The sequence below is a fragment of the Loxodonta africana genome, unplaced genomic scaffold, assembly GCF_030014295.1.
Source record: "Loxodonta africana isolate mLoxAfr1 unplaced genomic scaffold, mLoxAfr1.hap2 scaffold_183, whole genome shotgun sequence".
NCBI classification, from domain to species: Eukaryota; Metazoa; Chordata; class Mammalia; order Proboscidea; family Elephantidae; genus Loxodonta; species Loxodonta africana.
Genome location: NW_026974927.1, coordinates 100,491 through 108,452, shown reverse-complemented (window position 1 = coordinate 108,452; position 7,962 = coordinate 100,491). Strand labels below are relative to the sequence as shown.

General features: G+C 40.9%; 1 long non-coding RNA gene across 1 annotated transcript in view; it reads right to left on the bottom strand.

Moving 5' to 3' along the window:
• Window positions 1-572: 572 nt before the first annotated feature.
• The window catches only part of LOC135229300 (uncharacterized), a 28,750-nt gene continuing 21,360 nt past the window's right edge, over window positions 573-7,962 (bottom strand). Inside the window, exon 3 of the long non-coding RNA XR_010320085.1 lies at window positions 573-2,052. This is a non-coding gene — a long non-coding RNA (uncharacterized LOC135229300). The remainder of the gene's footprint in view (window positions 2,053-7,962) is intronic.

Here is a 7,962-nt window from a genome sequence, read left to right as displayed (position 1 = left end):
AAGGTGGGCTGGTCACTGAGTTCTTTGTAGTACAAGGTAGCAGACAGAAGCCAGACTCTGGGGGGAACCTGCCTGCCGGTGAGCAGTGGGCTTAAAACCCTAAACCAATGAGAATCGAATCCCTTCCCAGCAGCTTCTGCACAGATCAGTGATGTTTGCTTGGTCTTTCTCTTTTCTGTGGTCTAACCTGATGTGTCCTGAGATCAGAGAGTTGGAATAGAAAAGCCTGACTGAAATGAAATGAGCAAAGAGAAGACAAGGCCTCCTAAATCTGGTGAAGACAGAACACAAATAACCAAAGGTGAGGATGGGAAGAAACAGATTGAGTTCCAAGTCCCATCCACAGTATCCCAGGGCCTGGGAATCCCTGGAAGTGCCAGAGGTGTGTACTCCCTGGGAGATGTGACCCCAAGTGTCGGAGGAAGCCCTACGGAGCAAGGAAGGGAGGGCAGGGACTCTAGGATGGGCACTTCCATACAGGCTGCCCATGTGAATTTCTCAGAGTGACCATGACAGATCCTGAGAGGGACAGTTTGAGGCAAAGGAAAGTAAGTTTTCTGAAGAGGGGTGAATTCCACAGTCTCCTGATAATGAAACAGAAATCCCGTCCTGCTCAGAGGTACTGAGTAGGAGGGATTGTGAATTCCCATCCTGCACAGAGGCTGGCTGGGAAGTTCGACTGTCTAAAGACAATGTGGCCAAAGTCTTCTTTATCTTTCAAAGATGTATCTTCAACTTCCTGCAAATTCAATCCTGGAAAAAAGCCTAGAATATACAAGTGTGGGTTTTTCAGGAGAGCAACAAGGGGAGAAGGTGATAGTGGCATATCAGAGAAGGAGAACAACAGTCTAATAGTCCCTGTGTTACTTAATGAATCACACATGGTGTCCAGCATTATTCCTTATCTGTAGACATGTAAATGCAGTAGATGTTTTAGCAATAACTGAATTAATCCTCACAGAATTCTTTTTGGCCATTTCCAGGTACAGAGACCAGAAGAAGTCATTAGTTACAAGAGCAAGCAATAATTCGCTGGTCTGAATTTTGTTCAATTTCTGTGTTTGCCCTTCATAGATTGATAAAAGTCTCTGAATCTGGCATTGAAGACAGTGTTTTCTCTGTTGTTATGGATTGAATAGTGTCCCCCAAAACGTGTGCCAACCTGGCCAGACCATGATTCCCAGTATTGTGTGGTTGTCCTGCATTTTGTGATCTGATGTGATTACTTATGTGTTGTAAATTCTAACCTCTGTGATGTAAATAAGGCGGGATTAGAGGCAGTTAGGTTAATGAGGGAGGACACAATCTACAGGATTAGGGTGAGTCTTGAGTCAGTCTCTTTTGAGATACAAAGAGAAGAGTGAGCGGAAATGAGAGGGACCTCATACCACCAAGGAAGAAGTGCCTGGAGTGGAGCACGTCTTTTTGACCCAGTGTCCACGCGCTGAGAATTTCCTAGGCCAGGGGAAGATAGATGACAAGGACCTTCCCCCAGAGCCACAAAGAGAGAGAGCTTTCTCCTAGACCTGGTGCCCTGACTTCAAACTTGTTGCTTCTTAAACTGTGAGAGAATAAGTTTCTGTTTGTTAAAGCCATCCACTTTTGGTATCTCTGCTATAGCCACACTAAAAAAAAACTAGATAACTAAAAAACACATATATAAAATAGTCAAAAGAAAAAAAGTTTCAAATACACACACATACACGTATGATGTTATTAAACTTTAAAAGCTTTTACATTCTTATAACACATTTAACAATAGAGATTTGTATATAGAAGTTATAATAAGAGCCATCCCCACATAAGTATATTATACCTGCTCCCCTGAAGTGTCCAGTGTCCAAAGATACATATGTACCCTTTTACACACTTCTTTTTGCCGGGACACATGTAAGTACATTCATTTGTTTGTTTTTATGGAAATTAGGTCACACTCTATCCATGTTTTTCTCTGAATCACTCTTCACTTGGTCAATATCATGAGTCAGAATCAGGGCAGGGGCTGACTGCAGAACAGATGATCAGTTGCTCATATTCACGTTCAAGTTGAAGCTGAAGAAAATTAAAACAAGTCCATGAGTCAAAGTATGCCCTTGAGTATATCAAACCTGAATTTAGAGACCATCTCAAGAATAGATTTGATGCACTGCACACTAATGATCGAAGACCAGATTAGTTGTGGGATGATAGCAAGGACATCATATATGAAAAAAACAAAAAGTCATTAGAAAGACAGGAAAGAAAGCAAAGACCAAAGAGGATGTCACAAGAGACTCTGAATCTTGCTCTTGAATGTACAGTAGCTAAAGAGAATGGAAGGAAAAATAATGTAAAAGAGCTCAACAGAATACCTGAAAGGGAAGCTGGAGAAGACAAAGTATGATAATATAATGTGAACAGATCTGGAGTTAGAAAACCAAAAGGGAAGAAAACACCTGGCATTTCTCAAGCTGAAAGAACTGAAGGAAATATTCAAGCCTCTAGGCGCAATACTGAAGGATTCTATGGGCAAAATATCGAACAACAGAGGAAACATCAAAAGTAGATGGAAGGAATACAAAGACTCAATACACCAAAAACAATTGGTCGACGTTCAACCATATCAGGAGGTAGCATAGGATCAAGAGCTGATGGTACTGAAGGAAGAACTCCAAGCTGCACTGAAGGCATTGGCAAAAAACATGGCTCCAGGAATTGATGGCGTACCAAATGAGATGTTTCAACACAGGGACGCAGTGCTGGAGGTGCTCACTTGTCTATTCCAATATATTTGGAAGACAGCTACCTGACCAAATGACTGAAAGAGATCTATATGTGTGCCCATTCCAAAGAGAGGTGGTCCAACGCAATGCGGAAATTATCGAGCAATGTCATTAACATTACATGCAAGAAAAATTTTGCTGAATTTAATTTAAAAACAGTTGCAGCAGTACACAGACAGGAAACTACCAAAAATTCAAGCTGGATTCAGAGGAAGACATGGAACATGGGATATCATTTCTGATGTCTGATGGATCTTGGCTGAAAGTAGAGACTATCACTAAGATGTTTACCTATTTTTGTTTACTATACAAGCACACTCAACTGTGTGGCTCATGACAAATTATGGATAGCTTACCAAAGAATGGGAATTCCAGAACACTTAACTGTAGTCATGCGGAATATCTATGTAGACCAAGAGGCAGTCATTTGAGTAGGGCAAGGGGATACCGTGTGGTTTAAAATCAGAAAGTTATGTGTCATGGTGGTATCCTTTCACCATACTTACTCAATCTGTATGCTGAGCAAATAATCTGAGAAGCTGGTCTGTAAGAAGAAGAACATGGCATCAGTTTTGGAGAAAGATTCACTAACAACCTATGATATGCAGCTGATACGACCTTGCTTGCTGAAAGTAAAGAGGACTTGAAGCAGTTACTGATGAAGAGCAACCACTACAGCCTTCAGTATGGATTACACCTCAACATAAAGAAAACAAAAATTCTCACAACTGGACCAGTAAGCAACACCATGATAGAGAAAATACTGAAGTCATCAAGCATTTCATTTAACTTGAATCCATAATCAATGCCCACAGAAGCAGCAGTCAAGAATTCAAACAATGTATTGCATTGGGCAAATCTATTGCAAAAGACCTCCTTAAAGTGTTGTGAAGGAAAGATGTCACTTTGAGGACTAAGGTGTGCCTGAGCAAAGCCATGATATTTTCTATCACCTCACATGCTTGAGCAAGTTAGACAATGAATACGGAAAACCGAAGAACTGATTCATTTAAAATATGGTGTTGGCAAAGAATACTGAATATACCATGGACTGCCAGAAGAATAAACAAATCCATCTGGGAAGAAGTACACCAAGAATGCACCTTAGAAGCAAGGATGGCGAGACTTCGTCTCACGTGCCTTGGACATATTTTCAGGAGGGACCTGTCCCAGGAAAGGCTCATCATGCTTGGAAAAGCTGAGGGTCAGAAAAAAAGAGGAAGGCGCTCAACAACATGAACTGACACAATGGCTGCAAGAATGGGCTCAAACATAGCAATGATTGTGAGGATGGTTCAGGATCAGGCAGTGTTTCATTCTGTTTTACACAGGATCGATGGCCTCTAACAGCCACAACTAACATATGTAAGCATATATGGGTGGGTGGGTGTGTGTGTGTGTACCCATTGCCGTCGAGTCGGTTCCAACTCATAGTGACCCTACAGGACAGAGCAGAACTGCCCCACAGAGTTCCCAAGGAGCGCCTGGTGGATTCGAAATGCTAACCTTTTGGTTAGCAGCTATAGCTATTAACCATTATGCGACTAGGGTTTCCATATAAAAAAAAAAATTTTTTTATATATATATATATATATATATATACACACACATACACACACGTATATATACACACACTCTTTTTTTTTATATATATATGTGTGTATATATATATTCTGTTCACCAGTTTTGCATCTCTAGAGATCCCAGGCTAAGACATTTGGTACCTACACTGGTTCCAGAGGAACCAAATCTTAAGGATGAGTTTTCTGAATTGATTCTCAAGTCTGGCTAATCTTAAAGGCACTGATGACTGTCTCCAGTAGTAAATAGGCTATTGCTAATCCATGGTGGGAGGTGACAATAGAAATACGCAAAATACTACTACAACTGGATCAAATATTTGTGAGAGACAAGGCTCTGCCTGATTACATATTTGATACTTTTCTATAATTTTGTCAGAATAAGAATAATAAGGAAGCTGCTTGGTTGGTCCTGCTTTTGCTAGCCACACTGGTGAATGAAAGAAATGGACTCAAAGCTCAAGCACCACATACAAGATCTGAAAGCTGCCACTTTTGCCCAGAAAGAAAACCATATTTCTTATACTAACAAGGCTAATGCTGCCAAAAATAAACTCAGATTCTTATCATAAGAGTGACTGAATTAAAGCACCAGTTGAATATCCAACCTCAAATGGTTTCTGAAGTTAAAGTAAGGGCACTGATTGGGAAGAAATGGGATCCTGAAACTTGGGATGAGGACATATGGGCAGATAGTCAGGAAGCGGGGGACAATGAACCTCCAATTTCTGTTGAATCGCTCTTCCTAACAGAACCAGACCTCTTACTCCCATCTAAAGAGATTCTCTAACTTTGCCGGCTAAGCCACCCTTCCCAGTAAAACAATTATCCCTTCCACCTCCATCTGATGAGATTACCCCAGCTGTGCCTGAAGTGTCTTGTTTGAGTTGTCTCCTGGGGTGGTGTCTGGGGCATTGCCTGGGGCATCACCTTAGGCAGATGCCTTATAAGACACGGCTGAACATCCCACTGCCTCTGCCCATTTTTGCTTCTAGACCTATACCTAGACTTCAGTCCCAACAAGCCCCAAAAGGTGAGCTATGAAGTGTGACCCAGGATAAGCTATGCTAAACTCCAAAAGAACTGCTTGATTTTTCTAATATATACATACAGAAACCTGGTGAATATGTGTGGGAATGGCTATTTTGGGTGTGGGATAACGGTGCAAGCAACATAAAGGTGGATTAGTCTGAGTTTATTGATATAGGCCCAGGAAGCATAGATTCTTCATTCAGTGTTTCAGCTTGAGAGGTTAGAAAAGGATCTCATAGTTTATTTGGCTGGTTTACTGAAGCATGGATTAAGTGGTGGCCTAAAATAAATCAAGTGGAAATGGCAGATCTGCCATTGTATACTGTAGGAGAAGGTATCCAAAGGCTGAGGGAAATTGGAATGTTAGAATGGATTTATTAGGCTGGACCCACAGACCCACACACGGAGTGCCCAGAGGGCTCTCTTTTTACCATAGCAGTGAGGTACAAATTTGGGAAGCAAGCCCCAGCATTATTGAAGACTTCTGTGGTTGCTATTTTATGTAAGTAAGAGTCCACAGTGAGAACTGCCCTAACTGAATGAAGACACCTGACTACAATGCAGTTGACTGGACCCCATGGTGGTAGCATCCAAGTGGTGGCACTCAATCAACAAAGACAAGGTGGGTGTGGTTACCATAACAGACAGTAGAGTCAAAGCAGTAATCAGAACAGTCTGCTCGCATGGATTTATGGCATTGGCTACTTAGTCATAGTGTCCCTGGGAGCGAAAGAGCTGGGAAATGTACATCTCCTGGTACCTAGCGTCTTAGATATCTAGTGCTCCTGTAACAGAAATACCACAAATGGATGACTTTAACAAAGAAAATTATTCCCTCACAGTCTAGGAGGCTATAAGTCCAAATTCAGGGTGCCAACTCCAGGGGAAGGCTTTTTCTCTCTGTCACTCCTACGAGAAGGTCTTTGTCACCAATCTTCCCCTGGACAAGAAGGTTCTCAGCACAGGGATCCTAGGTCCAAAGGATGCACTGCTCCTGACACTTCTTTCTTGGTGCTACTGAGGTCCCCCTGTCTCTCTGCTCTTTTCTCTTTTATATCTTAAAAGAGATTGACTTAAAACACAACTTAATCTTGTAGACTGAGCCCTGCCTCCTTAACATAACTGCTTCAAATCCTCGATCATTAACATCATAGAGGTATGATTTACAATACATTGGAAAATCACATCAGCTGACAAAATGGTGGATAATCGCACAATACTGAGAAGCATGGCCTAGTCAAGCTGATATATACATTTTGGGAAGACAGAATTTAATCCGTAACACCTAGTATGCAGCTATCGACCTGTTAATGCCTTTTTCTCCATACCTGTTTCAAAGTATCACCCGAAACAGTGTGCCTTCTCTCTGACCTAAGTATATAAGGACCAAATAATGTACAGGAATCTCTGTTACATTTTCTCCATCTTACCATTATTTGGCCTCATACGCAGACCCAGTCACTTAATTGTGCAGCAGAATGAAGAGATTAAAGCCCCAACATTCTTGCCAGTGGACCAGGAAGGTAGCTGCTCAGACATCAGAGAGCCTCAGAGAGACAGAGACCAGGCGGCTCAAGAGGGGGATACCATAAAGTTGTTTTTCATACCCCTCCCCACTCCCACAGTTGCATATGCTTTGCTCTGACCCTAAGAAGTAGATCAATCCTTTGAGAACTGCATTATGGGTTAGAACACCAACAAGGTCCCAGACTGAGTGACACTCCCATAGATTACATCCAAATATCACTGCAAAGTCTTCAAAATCTGAACTGACATCTGAGCCACAGCACACAGAAGTTGGGAAAGAACCTGCAGCCTGAACATAACTGGGTCAAGTGATTCCTAAAACAAACAACATCGACATTTTCTGTAAGATTGAAGTAAGACACAGTCTTGGAATCACAGACAAAAACTTTAAAAAGCTACTTTAACCATGCTCAAAGAAGTAACAGGCACAACTTAGAAAAATAGAAAAATACATAGAAACCATTCACAAATGAAAATTTTAGACAGGAAAAACAGAAAAATAGGATAAAAAATTCACTTGATCAGCTCTACAGCGGAATGCTGTTGACAGACAAAAGGATCAATGAGATGAAAACAGTTCAATTGAAAATATCCAATCTGAAAACAGAGAACAAATATTGAAAAAAAATGAACAGAGCCTCAAAAAAATTCAAAAATATCTAACATTTATTTATTGGAATTCCATACGGTGTAGAAAAAATATGTGGTGTAGAAAAAAGTATCTGAAGAAATACTGGCTCAACACTTTCCCAATTTGTTGAAAGACACAAACTTACAGATTCAAGAAGCTATGCAAACTCCAACAAGTTAAACTCACATAATTTTATGCCCAAATGCCTCATTGTCAATTGTGGAATAACAAGGACCAAGAAAATATCTTCAAAGAAGCTAGAGAGAAAACAACTCATCTCACACAGGAGAAACAATTGGAATGACTCTGTATTCATCATCAGAAGCCATGGAGGCGAAAAGGCTGTGAAAACAACATTTTTTCAACACTGAAAGAAAAGAAACATTAACCCGGTGTTCTATAGGCTGTTATTTCCTTCATGAGTAAAGGA